The sequence below is a fragment of the Amblyomma mixtum genome, chromosome 3 (assembly GCF_055824585.1).
Source record: "Amblyomma mixtum isolate Tamu chromosome 3, ASM5582458v1, whole genome shotgun sequence".
NCBI lineage: Eukaryota > Metazoa > Arthropoda > Arachnida > Ixodida > Ixodidae > Amblyomma > Amblyomma mixtum.
Window position 1 is genome coordinate 271,189,560 of NC_143014.1, and position 20,004 is coordinate 271,209,563.

At 46.1% G+C, this 20,004-nt stretch overlaps 1 protein-coding gene, 1 long non-coding RNA gene and 1 pseudogene across 8 annotated transcripts in view; 1 reads left to right on the forward strand and 2 right to left on the reverse strand.

Moving 5' to 3' along the window:
- Nucleotides 1-870, reverse strand: part of LOC149354743 (uncharacterized) — a 32,378-nt gene extending 31,508 nt beyond the window's left edge. For all 6 annotated transcript variants that reach the window (XR_016291382.1, XR_016291383.1, XM_089583503.1 and 3 more), the window contains exons 1-2: nt 851-870; nt 15-181 (exon numbers count right to left, since the gene is read on the reverse strand). The gene's annotated coding sequence lies outside the window, so the exon portion shown is untranslated. The remainder of the gene's footprint in view (nt 1-14; nt 182-850) is intronic.
- A 43-nt stretch (nt 871-913) lies between these two features.
- On the reverse strand, nt 914-10,113 carry LOC149354744 (uncharacterized). Of its 2 annotated transcripts, none has more exons than XR_016291385.1 (4): nt 9,546-10,113; nt 2,848-3,013; nt 1,230-1,344; nt 914-1,093 (listed from the first exon to the last, which is right to left on the reverse strand). It is a non-coding gene; the product is annotated as an uncharacterized LOC149354744 (long non-coding RNA). The 2 variants fall into 2 exon arrangements; XR_016291384.1 differs by having other exon boundaries at nt 8,750-10,113.
- A 3,922-nt stretch (nt 10,114-14,035) lies between these two features.
- Nucleotides 14,036-15,474, forward strand: LOC149354745 (uncharacterized; annotated as a pseudogene).
- Nucleotides 15,475-20,004: the final 4,530 nt, after the last annotated feature.

Here is a 20,004-nt window from a genome sequence, read left to right on the forward strand (position 1 = left end):
CAAAACTGTGTTACCTGGACAAGCTGCATATCAAACACCCAGTTGATAGAGGTGTCCAGCAGGAAACAGGTGCCATATTTCACACTATAGCCAGGAGAGTCAGCCTGGCTCTCTCTCCAGCCAGCTTTGCGCCAGTGGTGCTCAGGTGGCTGAGTGATACTGACTTGTCATGTTCACAAAGCTAGGATGAGAATAACACACACATGAGTGCACGCGCACGTGCACACACACACACACACACACCCACACGCACACACACACCCCCCACACACACACACCCCCCCCACACACCCCCCCCACACACATCCCCCCCACACACACACCCACACAAACACACACACCCACGCACACACACACACGCACGCACGCACGCATATACACACACACATACACACACGCACCCACACACACACACACACATGTACAGTTATGGCTACAATACAGAGCCATACTTTGGTCTTGTAACTATACTCTTGACTTACAGCAACCTGTTAGAAAAATTCCTTGCATTTATGAGTGAATGTACAAACACTGCTTGCCAGCATGTGTATTAAGTGCCATAAAATTTTTAAGTAGTAAACGGAGTTTCATCATCAAAGCATGTTGCGGATATGACTACACATAACACTACTCAAGCTAAAACACCAAGTCCAGAACAAAAAGATTGGCACAGTGGTATAAATAATACATTCACAGCACCAAGAAAATTAGTAAAATCTAAAAGATGTCATACACAGACAAGACTAAGTTTTCAGCACACAGTGCTTGAAAACATGCTCGAAGAAAGAATATATAATGTCCTCATTTACAATAGCAGCAATCCGGGCATTTATAAATAAAACATCCAAACCTTGTACGAAGCTGAGAAAAAGATGGCCTTTTGGATTCTGTCGTATGTCCGCTTTGAAAAGCAGCAGATGCCGGTATTCTCCAGGAGTAGCAGGGACTGTGTTGGGCTGCTTCCTATGAATAGAATGGCAGTGGCCAGAAGCACGTTGCCATGTCCAATGTGCCTCTGCGTTGGCTGGCTATACCACTTTGTGCTGTGTGTATTTGGGCATGTCGCTGTCACCACAACAAGAGAGCCAATGACCTGGAAAAACACACACAGCATGATTAAACCATTAATGAAGGTAGGAAGATATAAAACAGCACATTCAGGTATTCTGATCAACTCAGAAAAGATTACTGCAGCTGCTGCAATGTATGAGTGAGACTCAGTTACACACCTTCAGGGAAGATTGTGTTCGGTGTGATGGAACTTCCTGCAGAGACTGGTGAGTTGCAGCAAGTGGTCCTCATAAACAATGAACTTCAGAGGTGGTGATGGTTCACAAGGAAGACCTGCAGGCAGTTTAGTATTGTCATGTACTACCAGGGACAAAAGTGGTATACTCTATGCAGCGGGAGCCAGAGCAACGGAAAACTGCGCTGAAACGCCATCTACAGGAGGCATCTGGGATTGAGACAGCCGATGCATCACCTTTATTATGAGCAGGCATGTCACTAGGCTCGTTTCAATGTTTCATGCTTTAGCTCGCCAAAATGCCTCAGTTTTCCTTTCCTCCAGCTCCGGCCACGTGGAGTATACCACTTTTGTCCCTGATAGTACATAATGAAACAATATGCTCAATGTACAACTACCAAAGAGCTTAAAGAATGACCACCTTCAGGTGCTACTACGAAAATATTTGCCTGTTGATGTTATGCACAGCTTCTACTGAAGCAAATGAGGCCATTAACAAAGATTCCTACATGCTGCTGAGCGATTGTGTGTATGCTTAGGCCTGACTTATTAATCCACTTGCACTGCTGAGGTGTCCAAACTTCGCTAGTAAGTGCTGTCATGAGGATTGTCATTGAATGTTGCAGGCAAATTATCCCAGTTTGGCAACGAACACCTCGGAGCTCTGTCCTCTTGCAGCAAAATATCGGCAACTGTGAAGTCGGTCTAAGGAGAGAATTAAGAGCAATGTTCAGTTGCAAACATTGTGAAAGTAATTGGCCAGAAAGGTAGAGTTGTACCACAGATGAGCAGTGTGTGTGTGTCTAGAATCAGAGATGCACTATACTGGCATACCTCCACTGTTCAGTGCAAAGAAACCAGCTTACTGTATGTATACTTGCAGGTTTACACCACAGATGCATATGATTTCTCTTTCCTCAGACACAGTACAATTGTTTCCAACTGCTGGGCAAAACACTGATCATTCACTGCTGAGGCTGCTCCCTGGTAAATCACCTGAATAACTAGCTCGCTTACAGCTACCTTAAAAAAACTTATGTCTGGCTTGTCTGCAGTAAACCACCTGGATGCGTCTCTCAGAGTAGAGTGTGGGTCAACAAGCAGTCGACATGGACTATTAAAGGACTCCAAAAGAAAACCTCACGCTAGTGTACTTGGCTTCGTTTATTGGGTTTAACGTCCCAAAACAACTCAGACTATGAGGGACTCCACAGTGGAGGGCTCTAGAAAACTTCGACCAGGTGGGGTTATTTAACGTACACTGCCATCGGACAGTACATGGGCCTCTAGAATTTCGATCTATGGAAAGGCGACTGTTGTAGCTCGGATCGAACCCGCATCTTTCCAGCCGAGCACCATAACCAATGAGCCACCACGGTGGCTTCTAGTGTGCTAGCAATGACTATATCATTAGTACGCTTTCCAAGAACACAAAGAATGTCGTGTTAGAAAATCACATGTAGTGGCACAATAATGTATAATTAGGGCTGCTGTTACAGGGATTAACAGCATCAACAACTCACAAAATCGTAATGCATGCATTATAACATGCTTCTTTCATATTTTTTAAAAAGGAGACAAGTACTCCTTTGCACACATACCCTGCATGCCCTGTTTGCACACCAACACTTTTCGTTTTAGGCATGAATGCTGCCTGCGTACGTTTCCATGCCACTGGGGCTGTGCACTTGAGATGTGCATCAGACTTGGTAGGTGCAGGTTTTTCTGGCCCTCTGAGAAGTGGTGTTGCTTGGCCATGGATAAGTGCTAAAATCAAAAGAAAATGTAACAAAATTGTGCAAGGAAACTAATAGCAAGGCTTCCAAGTATACAAACAGGCATTTATACAGATAGGCCATGACAAACATATGCTGGACAGTCATACAGGCTGTTTGTCAAGTGCATCACAAGATTTGTTATGCACAAGGAAACAGTGGATGAATCAGTGGTTTCTGAGGGCTCTCACTAAAACAGGGTGGTGGTGGATGCCATCATGCTTAGTATTTTTTTTTAAATTCTAAGCCAATCAATCTGTGCAACTTTTGTTTCATGTAAAATCTCACTATTTTTAAAATATCTCAAATCTGAATCCTGATCTTGTATCGTTAGGTCACTACACTGGTTTTAAGACAACAATCTTGCAACTGTCTCTGGATAGTGCTGACGATGGATGTTTCACATTACAGTACTGATTGTGCAATTATCTACTTCTAAAGATGGCTCTGTCTGCCATTACATCAGCCATTGCGACTGTGACATTGCGAAGGTCAAAAACTAGGCCACTAGCACATGCGACCCCACATATATTGTAGCTCGGTCTTTGCTGTTTGCACCAACAATGTGCATATTTTCCCGAGCGCATACACCATGCTGTTTGGATGCCATTTCTCCTCACACTGTTTGCACAAGTTGTCATATTCAGTGCCAAAGACTTTGCTGTTGGTGTGAATGACAGGTATGATTTTGGTGATTTAAAAGAGTGCATTGTTGGGCGAGTCGGTCACACATATCTTCAAAGTATATTGCGCGCACAAAAACGAGGACGTGAAGGGACACACAACAAGCGCAGAAACCGCTTGTTGTGTGTATTTTCACGTTCGTTTTTGTGTGCGGCGCACTATACTTTGAAGATGATTATGGTGCTCTTGAAGGTCATTCGCTCATTTATGTTCATTTCTTCGATCATGCTCTTTCTCTTTAAAAAAGATGTCGCATTTCTCATGAGTGTGTACTTCCGAAAACGTGCCCCGTGCACACCGAAAGTGTTTTTTCTGAAATTAGCTTCGGCTATAGACACACAAGCACACAACAACTTGCGTTTTGCATCCTGAAATAATAACAATAATAATACAAAAACATTCGCCCTACTTGTCACTGCGGCCACTGCCGTGCCATGATACTTAGCCAGAATCTGTGAGCTGCCAAGAGATGCCCTAGGCAGATGACCAGACATTCGAGAGTGTGCAGTAAATTACAAACAGTGGCATGTTTGTGCAAAAATGCCTGCATATCTACAAGTTGCGACTTGCCTACTTCGGCCTTTTGGAAGACGGACCTACCATCGTTAATGTACCAGACTCACAGGTAAATGGACGTTGCATGCTCAATCGCATGCTATGCATACAAACTCCCTAGGCCCTTGCGATAATGTCATGCTCCACTCCTGGTTTAAGTATCAATATTTGTTTCTCTTGCAATAAACTCTGCATTGTGTTTTGTGCAGGCTGTGAACAAACTGCTTTTAAAAACAGCAATCTTTTCTAGCATTTTCTATACCAGAAATGAGGACATAAGTTGAACAGCAATTTATGTGGGTGATATGTACAACTGGCACATATCATCCACACACATAGCTGCTGAAAATTTTTAGTCTCTTTTTTGACAAACTGCTTCAGAGAATCCTAAACATAACAAACATATCATAAATTTTCTAATGCAAAAGCAGCCATGTTGGCACACATTATAATCGGTTACCATCAATTTACTGTCACTCAAATTCCGGGTTTACCAAAAATTTCGGTCATTTATAGCCCAAAAGCAGCTCGCAAGAGTAACCAATCACAGAAGGATTAGCGGATTTGCGAAGGAAGTTTCTTTAGGGCATGGTTTCAGCCAGTTAGCTGCCGTGCTTGCTTCATCCGAGCTACAGCCTGGTGAAACAGTTAAGTGAAAGCTTGGTGGGCATAATGAAGCAAAGAAGGCCATTTTGGCTGCCTATTATTAACTGTTATGGTTGTGGGAGACTAAAGTCACTACTTGCATATTATTTCAACACTCACAGCACCTCTGAGAAATATAATATATTAACAGAAGATTTTTCATTAGTACAGTTGGCATACTTCATGCTGCTTAGTCTTAAAAACGGGGAGCTGGTATAATTACACTTCCCCGATGCCGTGAGATGACTGAACGACAAGGTGATGCTTCAAGAGCATGCCAGTGATAGGCGATGGTGTCGTGAACACGGTGTACAAATATTTTAGGTGTTGACACTGACTGCCCGCCGCGGTGCAGAATGTGCACAGATCATGTTCGCCCTCTAGTACATGCGGAAGAAATGGGCTTGGGCAGGGCATGTAATGCGAAGGCAAGATAACTGCTGGTCCTCAAGAATATTGAAGTGGACTCCAAGAGCAGCAAGCGTAGCAGGGGACGGCAGAAAGTTAGGTGGGCGGATGAGATTAAGAAGTTTGCTGAGATAGGGTGGCCACAACTGGCAAAGGACAGAGTTATTTGGAGAGACATGGGAGAGGCCTTTGCTCTGCAGTGGGCAGAGTCAGGCTGATGATGATGATGATGACATGTGCCGACCGCAGCAGCGTGGGGGCACTGAGGAGTAGTGGCCATTCGCAAGGTTGCCGTTGGTGGCTAATTTGTGCCAAATTGGCTACTTTTGAAACCTATCTGGTGACGAAAATTTCACATTTTCTCCCTGGCTACTTTGAACTTTTATTTTGCCCAACCTATTAGCCATTTTTGAACTCGCAGCATCCTCGCCAGCAGGGTCAGCTCGCATCGAGGCACCCTTACGCACGGCTAGGGTAGCTATGTAGCTTACATGCGTGCGTGGCACCATGCTAAAGAAGGTGACATCTCCAGCGAAAAGATTTCGCCAGGCCAAGGAGCTGTGATAGAGCGCTGCGTCCAGTTCTTGAGCCAAATAGCGGTGTAATTCCTGTAGTGGCTTCCAAATTCCCTGCACGTAAGAGACTGCATGCCATCAATCCTGATCACAAAGAAAGCGCAAAGAGCTGTGAAGGGATACTGAAGCTGCTGCTGAATTTTTTATAGATGTTCCTCCATCGAGCTGGAGTCAGAAATGTGACAAATGCGAAAAATAAGCGTGAAATTGATTACACATTATGTTTGAGTGTCTGGCATGCAGTGGCCGGATCGTTCAGACACAGCGAATGGCCTTTTTCACACCTGGCGCAATAAGGCAGAAAATTATGTGCCTTTTGAAATTCCAACTATGACGCTGAGCATGTGTTCACCTGTGATAGCTTCGTAAAAAATGTGCAACAAAATGAAGATTCACTGTCTTATGATGATAACACGAATCAAGTTAGATCTACGGCTTCAAGTCTAAAACAGCTGCTATGTCCTACTGGGTGGGTTGTTGGCTAGAACGTGACAAAATTACTCTCGTAAGATTGCACTATCTACACGCACAGAGCATTTAATATTTCATCTATCCGCAACATACCAATGCCTTGGAGACCAAAAAAAAGGCTAAAATTTTGTGCCCTTTATTCTGTTTCTTGCGCTGATTTAAAATGCCAACAGTTATAGTTCTTTGATAAGAGACATATTCCTAATATCACTTCTGTTCTATTTTGCTACAAATCTGATGCTAAGATTGAATGACATGGCTACTTTTGGCTACTTTCAGCTCAAGTTTTGGCTTCCTTTAAAATGCTCCCAACAGCAACCCTGGCCATTCATTTGTGGAGCAGTGGACGTGGCTGAGCAGTTTGCACAGCTTACCGGTAACATAACAAATATGCAGCTGCATAATATGCCAGACCCTAGAAGGCTCGATGGAGAATTTCGTCGCCCAACATTATTAAGGACAGCCAGTCACTTTACCATGCCGACTACAGTTATTCTCAACTGACATTCACCAATCCCCGTTTAGAGTCGTGCAAGTATTTTACCTCTGCACTTGCACACCAGTCTTTCCTTGAGGGAGACAACAGCTCAGCATCCTCGGTGTCGGCGTAAAAGATGAGCTTGTGAGGAGAATTTTCACTAACCATTTTCGCGTCGCGTAGCTAAAAGTGCACTGCAATAGCCATTAAAATGGCACAAATGCACACTTGGTTTCCTTTCAGTCCCTGTGCTTGTTCATATGAGGCATTCCGCAAAGCAGCACAAGAGCGCGGGTTCTATCCTGGTTGCAGAGGCAATATTTCTGATGCAGGTGAAATGTGGAAAAGCCCTCGAGGTTTCTCTGCACATTAAAGAACCCCAGTTGGCCAAAAATAACCATGTTCTCTACACAGAGGGCATCATCTCAGAGTATTAGCGCATTACACTGCTAAGCAATGTTGGAATGTACGTGTAGGTTCTTTGGTCCAAATGTGGGAGCATGCGTGTTGCGGCCGACCTTTTATATTTAAGAGTCTGTATAGTTAACTATGCTCTCAGCATTCATGCAGATGAATGAAAAAAGCTTTGCAGTCAACGCATTTCAATAATGAGCTCGGAAGGATCACAGGGCAGTGTCCTCGCTGCTGTTCCACCTATTCATGCCGTCTCAGCAAGTAAAACCCGAAGTCGTCCAAAACCATTCAGTGTCGACAGCAGTTTCAATCCTTCTGTGCATTGCTGCACTTAACAAAGTGCATGCACTATATGCCGAGGCACCGAATGATCGCACAATGCCTGCATTATGACCGCCGCAGCTCAGCGACTAGACAAGCCCCTATGGTATGGCGCCATCTGTCCACGTTCGAGAGAAGCGCAAGGAGCAGTGAACAAGATCTGGTCACGCCGCCGGGCGCTGCATCAGCACGTAAATATACTCTTACACCATGGTCGCGGGATACATCATCTCATGCAATTACTGCTTAAGAGTTTGACAAGTGTGTATGGTATACTGCAACTCCTCCAGTGCAGAAAGCAACAATTCGAATGCTTGCAAGAGCACAGCTGCCATGTTATGAAAGGCTCAGAGCATAAGCCAGCCACCTACAAATTGGCCTTGAAGGATAGCTGCATTGCAGTATCTGTGGATGCACACCTCAATTCGCATACTCTCTCTGAAAAACAAAGGTCAACTGACGCAGGAAAGTTTGAGCTCTGAGAATAGCAAGGGCACTGTGTCACTGTCTGCTCACCTTCACTTTTATCAAAACAGTTCGCAAATTCACGGTTACATGGAGGCGCTAAACTTTTTCTCCATGACTGCTTGCTTCCCCTTACACAAAAATTGCTGTAAAGCACCACTATATTTGTCTCATCTTCCTTGTACAGTCATCAGCATGCCTGTTTAAAGCACTAGAACGCCACCCTATGACATCAAGACAATGAAAGTTTTGAACCTCTACTCGGTTGTCAATATTATGCTGGCACTAGACCGAAGGCTTGTTGGCATACTATGTGTCCTGTCAACTGCACTGTACCAGTTACAGAACAGCTGAGCCAATATTTCACTTTTATTGTTCCTTGGCACACCGCTCAAGCGCTCGGCAGGGTTGCTGACTGCACTTGCCTTTCTGTGAATGGCGCACAACAGTTAAGGCAAGCATGAATCGCTATTCACGTCTGTGCTCAAGATGCCTACACACGGCATCCGCTTAAGTGCAGCCGTCAACTTGTCATTAAGTGAGCGACGGCTCGCCTCGATGTCCGTTGTGGCAACACTGCAGCAAGACTTTCACCACAAGCACGATACGTGCCACGTCACACAGCGAGAGCAGGACAAGGGCCTGTGATGCAAAATAATGAGAATTCCGTACTAAAATTGACAGAAATTGAATGCGTTGAGCAATTACGTACTTTGATGTTGCCACATATCGCTTGCAGACTGGCACCACACCTCGTAAGGTCGTTCCCTCCAACGTACACGACTACAAAATCTGCACACCGCACAGCGCTTGCGAAGTGCAGGGCGTCGTAGCACCAGAAGCTGAATGTGCAGGTCTAGACCAATGGGCATAAATGTCCTGCACAATCGCTTCAGTTGGCTGTCGCTGACTAGAACGTCTCACAGAACTGGAGATACTTGGTTGGAAGTGGACGCTAGGAGGGGAGGGGAAGAATAAAGTGTGGGAGTTGTGCAACCCTATAACAGTCTCCTATAAAAAGGGACCACCACAGCGGCGCTACTTAGGCGAAATGGAGAGAGGAAGAGAGGAGGAGAGTAAGGAGTGGAGAGGGGCAAGGGAAATGGAAAAGATGGCAAGAAGAAGGGGCGCGGCTGATGAGTTCCATGTGTTGGAGGCGGATTTTGAAAGCACGCAGAGAGACAGGCAAGGCGTTGGTCTCGGCATAGGTGGGGCCAATCTGCGAGTATCGTGGGAGGCCGTAGTAAGAGTGAACAGCCGCGCAGTGGTCAGCATCGATTCTATGCCACTGAGAAGGGCTCAGGGAGATGAAAGGTAGGGCATGCAAAGCCTTGTATATGCCCATGGCCTCGTAAAGCCGCAGAGAGATGGCAGGCGAGGAACCCCCCTCTCGAATAAGAAAGCGACGGGTATAGCGCTGAACTGCCTTAGTCTGCTAGAGGAGAGCATCGACAGCAGGCGACCAAGTGAGATGGTAGTCAATGGTGAGCCCCAAATAGATCACTTACTTGCACCTAGGTTTGTCCAGGACTGCGTAGCAGAGGCAAGGAAAGCATCTTTGACCGCTGTGCCCTTGAGGATGGAAGTGCCTCGGTCTTCTTCACAGAGATGCTTAGGCCAACACATTGGGGAAGGGAGCATTTGAGTAGAGAGCACTCTGCAGGACACGAAAAGAATGCACAATGTGATAGGTGGGTGACAATGCAAGAAGAGCAATGTCATCTGAAAAAGCCACAACACGCATGAATTGCGCACTGGGGGAGTTAGGCACTTGGCAACACCAGCCATAACGAGGTTGAATAGAAAGGGACTAATAACCCCTCCTCGTGGCACACCAGAAGGAACTGAACATGGTGAGCTAAGCGTGCCTCCAACACAAATGCGTATAGTTCAGCAGAGAGAAATGATCTCAGATACGCAAGAAGCTCGCCCATTACACCAGTATTGATGAGCGCCTGGATTAACGCTCAGTGCAGTAAGTTATCGTACGCACTTTTGTCATCAATAAGGAGCAGGAAACCAGCGTGACTGTTCAGCTTGGCCTGTTCCAAGGAGGTGACTGAGCGCAGCTTGCGAAAGCCATTTTGATGGGGCACAATGGAATCACATGCATTTCCAATCCATTCAAGCTTGCATAGCGCCATGGCCGACTGCACCAAGCCAACCAAGACACAAAACTACACGCATTCAACATGCTGATCAGGCCTGCGATAGAATACGCGTCGGTGATCTGGAACCCTCATCACGTCTATCTCATCAACATGTTGGAATCTATTCAAAACAAAGCTGCTCGTTTCATCCTTTCCCGTTACTCTCGGTATCAAAGTGTAACAGCACTGAAACTATCGCTCCATCTCTCGCCTCTGGTCATGCGCAGAAAATTCAGCCGTTTATCCTTTTTCCATACTATCTACCACAGCAACACACCATTTTCAAGCTCTCATCTTCTCCCGGCACCGCACACATCGGCTCGTGTAGATCACAAGCAGAAGATTAAACCTATTTTCGCTCGGACAGAACGATACAAATACTCACCATTAGTCTTGTCTATCGAAGAGTGGAATTCGCTTCCTTCTAGCATTGCGACTATCGCTGAAACATCCTCATTTCAAACAGCTCTTTGGTCCTATTTAGAAAATTCTAACATATGTTGATGTGCGTTCTTTTTTTTTGTTTCTTGTTTTTTTTTCTTGGTTGCTCTAGTGTGTGTGTGTGCTGGCCGTAACGTTCCGCAAAATGTTAGATGCTGTGTTTAGTAACTTTCGAAGCCGGGATTTTTCTTGATTTTTTGCGCGGTTTGCTACATGTGAATTTTTTTCAAATACCTCATATTAGCTTTTTTTTTTTTGTTCCTCTTATTAACTTGTACCTGCCTTCTTAACTTGTTTACTTCTGTTTTCAGCCGTTTGTATTCTGTGTTTTATATCTGTTGTTTTCTTTGATGAATCCCCCCCTATGTAATGCCCGCATTGGGCCTTTAGGGTATTGAAATAAAATAAATAAAAAATAAATAAATAAAATAAATGGCTTCCATGAGCTTGCCCGCTGATGAAGTAAGAGATACAGGCCGATATGAAGAGATAATACACCGTTTTTTAACCCTTTTGATAATGGGGACAACGACAGCCTTTCGCCAAGCAGAAGAAACAACACCTGAACACCAGACTAGGCTGAAGGCAGCAAGCAGGTGGCTGCTTTGCTGTGGGTCGAAGCTCTGAAGCATCTGATAGGTTATACCATCTGCTCCAGGGGTGCTGCGAGGTTTGCGATTGGCCAGGGCTGAGCGCAACTCGTGAGCAGTGAAGTCCGCACTGCAGAGAGCACTGATCTGGGTGCTGTGGCGTTGATGAAGCGAGGGGATGCCGAGAGAGACGTAGGCGGGTGGACGACAGCAGGTACAGCAGCCATGACGGGAGCAAAGTGGTCCACCAGGAGCTCAGCCAGCTCGGCACTGGTGATTGCCAGGGAGATGGCAACAGCCAAAACAGAACACCTCAAGCCACCCAGCTCAAGAAAAGAGCGCATGATGCGCCAGGCACACTGTTGGAGATGCTGCATATCGAGGGTGCAGCAGAAATTCGCCCAGCTTCGCTTCCGCAGTCGTTTGGCATGCGACGATAAGCTGCGTCAAGCCGATTGTAAACAGTCCACCATTCCGGGTGGTTAAACCGCAGTGCGCGGTGGTGAGCCAACCAGAGAGCCGTCCGAAGGTTGAGGAGCTTAATGTCAGGCACTGGCATCCCCAAAGGCATGGTACACACAGTAGAAGCAAGTTCAAACTGTTGAGAAAGTTCAAACTGTCGAAGCCCGCACAGAGTTTACGGACCTTTGGCCACTGAACAACAGTGCAAGTGCATGTGAGTGGGAGCATAGATTGCAGCGTAAGATTTATGGGGAAATGGTCCAATCCCTGAGTGTCTGGCGAGGTTTTCCATGTGCAATCGCGGGCACGAAGGGACGACGCGAAGGAGAGACACTGATGGCCGAACGCACACAGCACGAAACATAAGTGTGATGACCTGTATTCAGGCACAAAAGAGCGGTGGCGAGACCAGTGTCAAATAGGTCTTTTCTGCTACGACAGATCACAGGACAGCCCCAGGTTGTATGGTGAGAATTAAAATCCCCAATAAGGAGGCTGTCACGAGATAGGCGCAGCATAATGCGCACCAAGACGCCTGGGGACCAGTGTCAGTTTGGGTGCACATAGAATGGAGTGTCTAGCGTTCTGTCCAGATGGAAACATTTGCTGCTACTGCCGTTCCGTCCAGACGGAATATTTACTGCAGCTAGTGTTCTGTCCATACAATGTGCGTACTATCCATACTATACGCCTAGTGCATACCGTCCTAAAGTCTACAAACATTTATTGCTGCACTCTTTTATTGCTTTTATTTTGGTTCAGTTGAGGATAGAAGCGCTCAGACGCATGCCTTTGCGATGATGATGATCATGACAGTGCGATGCTCCTTGCCAAACTGAGTAGCCACCTAATGTAACAAGCGATAGCAAATTATTTATAATTATATAGCTAAAATAAAATGGGGAAGAAATGAGGCACATACAACTTGAAGGCCTTAAAATCAGCGTGCACATAGAGCTAGTGCTAACCTGCGCTGTGCCTGTAGGTAGCGCTACAGCAACTCCCACCAAATTATCATCATCATCAAACCTCAGCAGTCAGTGGTGGTGGTGAGAAGCAGCAGTAGCACATGGTAGCAGTCTCAGCAAACCACATGGCTGATGCAACCACACCAGCTAGATCGTCAGCCACATGCTTGCATCAGTTGCGCCATGAAGGTTGGCAAAAAGTTTTCGACGTTTGAGGAATTCCAGGAAGCCGTGAAAGTGTACAGCAATGAAAACTATGTACAGTATTACAAGCAGGAGTCATCGGTCGTAGCAACAGCAAAGCGGAAGGGAATCAAGCAGTACATCAATGAGAACGTACTTGTTTATCAAGTTCATTACCACTGCATAAAGGGCGACCGAACCTCCGAACCGTGAATACAACCATACAACCACCAATACAACCATCCCGTATCTCAGGTACGCATCCAAACAAACTGATAAATTTTGCAGCTTTCATGCTGTCTGTATTACATTGGGGCTAAGTTGCGGACAGCAGTGCGAATTCGCAATTCATTGGAAACCTTGAAACAGTGAAAAGAATCTCCTTATGCTCTGTAGTGTTCATATTATAATGCATTAAAATGGTACCTTTATTCTTTAGGCCATATATGCACAACTTCCTAAGCAACGAGTGCTATCGGAAGGCGTAAAGGGTCAGGACCACCAGCTGCTGCAGCTGAAGGCAAATAAAGAGCTTCTCAAGCAGAAAATTGAGCACGACACAGGAAAAGTCGTCTTGCTGAAAGTACCTAAGCAACCTGGCCAGCTCTTTGAAGCCGACAATGAGAAATGACCTTGAGCAGACTGTGCACCTCCTTCAAAAGGATTATGGAATGTTTCATGTGCATTGCACACCATCAGTTGTAACCCAGTACATTTGTTGAACTGCATAGAGAATATATGGGAAGTTAGAGAATATCTTCACTTTTACATTCGTTTCATTCCTTATTTTAACTGCATGCACATTCTGACTGCCATATCCTGGTGGATGACAATAACTTCTAAGGTCTCCTTATTTCCACCCCTTCAGTGCAGAATACAATGGCTGCATATCCAGAGATTTTAGGCATTGATGCCACATACAAGTTTTTAGATGTCAGGAAGCCAGTGTACATCATTCACAATGAAGATTCCAGTGGTGCTACAGAAGTAGTCTGTGTGGCCATTCTTGTGAGGGAAGATGAATGCAGCCTGGAGTGGCTCCTTGACAAGTTCCAGGATCTCAATCCCTCTTGGACAAAGACAAGATGCATCATGGGAGATAAGAATCTGCTAAAGTGAGATTTGCTCAAGAAGTGCTTTTCCTAGGCACAAGTTTTAATTTGTGTGTTTCACACACTGAAGACATGAAATCACCTGTACAAAGATGACTATGTCAGCAGAACATGACCATGCCCTCAAGCTTCTTCAGAGGATGGTGCATACAAGGTCTGATGAGTTTACGAAGCTTGAAGATCAATTGGGCCCTACAGCACCAGCATCTGTACTGGAGTACTATAACAAAAACTGGCGCAGTAGTAAGGATGAATGGCCCAAAGGACTAGTCTTTAGCTGGGAGCTTTAATAACACAACAAACAACCGCCTTGAGAGCATTAATGCAAAACTAAAGAGTGTTGTCCCTCTGTACTACTCTCTTGAGCAGTTTGTTCCAGCCCTCTTCAGTATTCTAACCACAAAGCAGCAAGAGAGGGACCACATGGCTGCAGATTCAGTCTATAATAAACATCCCACACGTTTGGAAGCGGAAGAGCACCTCCAGCAATATCAGCTGACTCAGACGCCGCATGCTTTTCTGTTCGTTAAGCAGCAAGGTGAGCAGTCAAAGAATGTTACTGTTAGAGCTGACTGCCAAGATCAGTGGCGATGCCAGTCAATCTCTGGTGAGACTGCAACTACATTGTGCAGCTGCACTTGCTCATTTAGGTTTTCAATAATGCTGCCCTGTCATCACATCCTTGCCGTAAGAAGAGCTGAAGGCCTTAGTCTTTATGAAGGAAAGCTATGTAGTGAAAGATGGAGCAAAAAATATTACCACTGCACTGCAAACAACGATTATTCACAAAAGAGGCATGAAACACTCCAGCCATATCTGTCACACCAGTTGCAAAAAAGCCAAGGCCAATGACACAGCAGCAAAGGTACAAAGCTGTGTTTCCACTCTGCAAGTACTTGGCTGAGCTAGCATCAGCGGAATGCAACGACCAGTATTTGAAGCGTGTACAAGTTTTAAAGCTATTGATAAAGGAGTGGGAAGGGGAGCAGTCTAATGAACAAAACTACCATCAGCAGTACAACTGCGCTGAAGCAGACTCAGCATCAGATTGTTTTTTTAGGTCTTCTTCATGTCCATAAGAACATGAAGTGAAGAAAGCACTGGTCACTCTCTCAGAGCACACTGATCCAGTCTCAGTCCCATTGTTGAAGATGAACCAGCCCCAAGCCCAGTGAAAACTGCTAGTCAGCTACTGCTGGAAATGGTACTTGGCCATGTGCCGCCGTTCAATGAAGCTGAGAAAGCGGCAGGAGTAATGTCTCCAAGCCTTGCGCTTACAGTTACGTCAGCTGATAGTACCAAGGCAGCGAATGCTGCAGAGCTTAGTACAATCTAACTGCCAAAAAAGATTAAACCTCGCAGTCGGCCAGCGGGATGTGCAGTCACTGTAATTGTACTGCCTAAAAGGAAAGTTCCAAAATCCTGCTCTGATCTCAGTAAAGTTGAAAAACAAAAGAAAATTCTTGGTTCGCTGGTTGGAGACAGAAATGCCAGACTTGCCTTGGAAAAAGAAGTTTGCCTGGGTGAGTGAATTTAAATGTCCTATTCCAATCTTTCCAGCTCTTTTGTGGAAAGGGGCTATAGCTAATGTATAGTAATGTATAGTAATGTATGTAACGTGTGTAATGTATGCAATGCTAATGTATAGTAATGTATGTAAGTAATGTATAGCATAGCTACACATTACTTACAAGCCCATTTTGTAGCAATATTGCCTATCGGACACTAGGTGATTTAAATTTTGAGGCAATTGTTTTAGCTAAACAGGATGGGTGTTTTTTGAAAGTGGCCTTTCAACATATGTACAGTGAACTCTGCACCTCCTGAGGCACTAAGGATAGAAAAGTGCGTTCGGAGGCTTCATTACAGTGTGCTCATAGTCGCATGAATTTTGTCTTGCACGGGAAGACAAAGTGGAAACCATCCCTTCAAGGCTCCCAGAGTCCATCTCGGACAGCCAGCTCAACGCTGCTGCCGTGAAAAACTTTTTCACTGCCGATGGCTTGTGTGCTGTGCAATACGTGCTTAAAGTCAAGCGCAAGAACATGAAGTGGAAGTGTAATGCTTGCAAGGACCTGTTGAGTGAAGCACCATCAATTGTTTGTGAAGCGTGTCTTTGCTGGTACCATATGTGTTGCCAGAATGATAAAGAAAGCGCTTTAGCAAAAGCCAAAGCATGGTTCTGTAAAAACTGTATATAAAACGCGAGATCACCTAATGTGATGCCTTTTTGAAAATAAAGTAGTGCTGGCAAAAGAAATTTGCTTTTAATACACTTCTACCTTCAGCACATTCACTGAACTTGGGTGTTCATGGTTGCACCAATTTGAGCAAAAGGGCCATAATGAATTCTAATTGGGTCATTTCCCTATAGTAGAATGGATAGTTGGGCTAGCTGGTATGCAATCATTCTGGGTGGAAAGCAGCGCGAGCAGACGAAGAGGAAGCACGCAGATGAGCGCTTGTCTGTGTTTTCTTGGTCTCTGTCCTTCATCTGTTCGGGCTGTTTTCCCCCCAAAATGGGTAATTTCTACCCACATAAAGCATTTGTTTGCCTCTGGAATAACCAGTTGACAAAGCTGTATACAGATGTTCTCTGTACGCATGTTCAAAGCATCAAAATATCTGTCCGCGTACTGCGTTTAGTTGCATCCTCGAAGGTATAACTTCCGTGCATGCATGCAGAATTGGGAAAACAACACTGTTAGAAGCAGAGTGCAGAAACTCTTTGAGGAGTGATGTGAAGCCCTGTCGCTGTTTGTGCTGCAAGATGATGTAGCCCGAAAAAGACTAGGACGTACACAAACGGTGAACAAGCGTTATGCAAACAGACCAACAAACCCAAGCCAAAACTCGTTCTATGCAATTTCTCACTGACTGCTCGGAAAATAAAATGATAGAGCAGAATATCCTCTTACATATTAAGCGGAACAGGATTGCCATTCTTCTCAACGGACATGCAACAGTCTGCAAGCAAACTGGGTTCCCAACCCCTAATGCCAGCTTTAATTCCGTCTGGACATAACTCTTGTGGCAGATAATGCTGGACGGAACTGTATAGTGTCAGATACAGTTCCGTCTCGACGGAATCCCATCGCTACATGCAGTTCCGTCTGGACAGAACTTTAGCGCAAATTGTAGTTCCGTCCGGACGGAACTCTAGCGCAAATTGTAGTTCCGTCCGGACGGAACTCTAGCGCAAATTGTAGTTCCGTCTGGACGGAACTCTAGCCATGACAGCCCACACAGAAACTAGCTGCAAAAGTATCGCTACCAGAGACGCGCACTGTCACTGCACAGCACTCCACCGCACCACTGACGATATCAGAAACATGGACGTGCACCTGAGAGAGGCTGGCGCGGGTGTACACAGAAATCCGAGGTTGACCAAGCTGATGAGGCACACTTAACCACCGCACATCGTTGCATGGAGTGGAACACTCGGTCGCAGTGCTACGTCTCTTGGAGAGCCACGACGTGGTAGGAGTAGCGAAGGAGATGACTGGCCAGTTCAGAGCCATTGATAAACTGGCACAGTACGACAATACCACGATACTTCTTGGCACAACTTAAAACAAACGCATTGTTGCCCCTCAAACGCTGCGGCGCGCTGCCACCAGCGAGCAGTGGGGGTAGCATCAAGTGAGGAAACCTGTCCTCATTGCGAGCTAGCCATAGCGCAAGCGATCGCAGCGCCAGAGCCTAGGTGGCAATCGCGCAGGCCCACTACGTTCCAAGCGCACCGACCCTTTTTGAAAACGAAAGACCTCAGCACTCCGAAATTATTCTCTGCTGCAGTTTTTAAACGTACACGAGGATGTGCGAGTTTCATTCTATATTGAACTAGAAGTTGGAGTAAGCCAGAACTATCGACTGCCGACAGGGGTAGTGGCCTAGAGTAAGCGGCGCTGGTGTGCTACTAGCAGCTGACTAGCACACTGAGCAGACGACGCTGTTTTAGTTGCGACGCTGCCTCCGTCACAACCAGGTCTGCTGCAGAGATTCGCAATTTTAAAAGGCGATTCCTCGTTTGCGGCTTGCTAAAGGTAAGGTAAGTCGCCTTCTGGTGCAAGATATTCTCAATGCGCGAACGTCGACTGCTACGTTCGGTCTTTAATGAAGGCGCTGTTGTCTTCAGTGAACTATTTCGCCTAGGTGAATCGGCAGTAATTTGAGAATTGGACATTGCGCGTCCCGCTAATCGGCGGTACCACTCGACCACCATTGACTATGGTACCTCTATGCAACTGGTTTATCATTAACCCTGTTCCGGCCCCTACGGTAGTCAACACATCTGGCTTCTGGCCACAGCTCCCGCTTTTATCACTGCCCTTGCTTCTAGCTCACTGCACTTCACGACATGGCGAACGTTCGAAAACTTCGTCTGCCATTCCTGCCAACACATGCATGATCGATGCAAAAACCATACCGTATTGTGCGTTTTTATCGTAAAGACTTTCAAAATTTTTCTTACCTCAACCGCTGGCTCGTTTGCGGTGAAACTGCACACAGAGCTTGCGTATTACGGTAACTTTTGTATCGTAGCAAGTTTTACAACGGTACTTACTTAGTTGAGCCGTGCATGATGCAAAAGCGTAATCGTCTGCTTCGAGATCAGCGAACCGAAACCCAAAACACCAAGTTTTTGCTGAAGGGCGGCAGTAGCGCCATCTGTCTTCTGCAGTGGAAAGCGTCACAAGGCGCCAAAGCAAGCGTTGCAAGGTGCGCGGGCCCTTTGAATACGCCGTTCCGGCCTTTTCGTCTGCTTCAACTGAAGCGCTTCGAACATTTTCGGCCAACTGAGCAGAAAAAATGCCGGAAACAACTATTTTAACGAGGCTGTGCCGTTAAAAGAATATTGTTTGACGTCTTTTTTTCGTCCAATGATATCGTCTGCTTTCGTGGCTCTTCTAAAGCGTCGGAGGACGACGTCGCGAAGTCCTGACCTGTGTTTTTTTTCTTTGATTTAGTTCTGTGGTGCAAACTTTTTATTCTTCGCTGCTGTCCTGACATCCTTGTGTCACTGTGCTGTGGTGTGTTGAGGTGCGGTATGGCAACTTACAGTGCAAAAGAGAAAGCGGCGGCAGTGGTGTGGGTAATTGAAACAAACTCAGTTCGCTATGTCCGCAAACAATTCACGATGAGGTTTCGGCGGCGGCAATTCTCACGCAGCCGTTTTTAAATTGCGACAGAAGTTTGAAGACACCGGCTACGTGACAAGGCAAGTGCGAGAAGATAAATCGAAGACACACCGCGGAATCGGTGATGCGCTTTAGGGCGTGTTTGAAACCAACCCTCGCATGACCTGCATCCGTGCTGGGCTTATGTTCGGCGTAGCCCCATCAACGGTGAGCCGAGCAGTCAAAAGCAGAGAGTGGCGTCCGTACAGGGCGCGGGTTCACCAGAATTGAAGCCCCGCAGACAAAGCCCAGCGGGTTTCATTCTGCCGCTCAGAGCAGCAGAGGGTGGCAGCAGACCCTGGACACCTCGATTTTCTGCTCTTCAGTGACGTGACTGTTTTTCATCTAGACGGTCAAGTGAACCGACAATGCACGCGTTTCTGGGCGCAAAGCAACCCGCATTTCATTCACACCAGGGCAGTGAACTCGCCACGCACAGTTGTCTGGTGCGCAATATGGCGAGAGGGAGTGGTCGGCCCGTTCTTCTTTGAGGACACCGTGACAGCCGACTCCTATCTGCACCTACTGAAGGAAAAATTTCTGCCGGAGCTGGTGCAGTACCATATTCAGCAGCAGGTAGGCATCTTCCAGCAAGATGGTGCCCCTGCACACTATGCAGCCAAAGAAGGAAATGGTTAAATGAGCAATTTCCGGGACGGTGGATGGGGCGTGGGTCGGCCAATATGCCTTGGCCATCGCGATCGCCAGATATGACACCATATGCTATTTTTTCGTATGGGGATATGTCAAATCGCGCGTCTACAGGAGTAGAAGCCTTCGCACTCTTGAACATCTTCAGGAGCGGATCAAAGAAGAGTTCAACACCATAAGCGACGACATGAGAGCTGCAGTCTTCAAGGAATATACGCACAGGCTGCAGC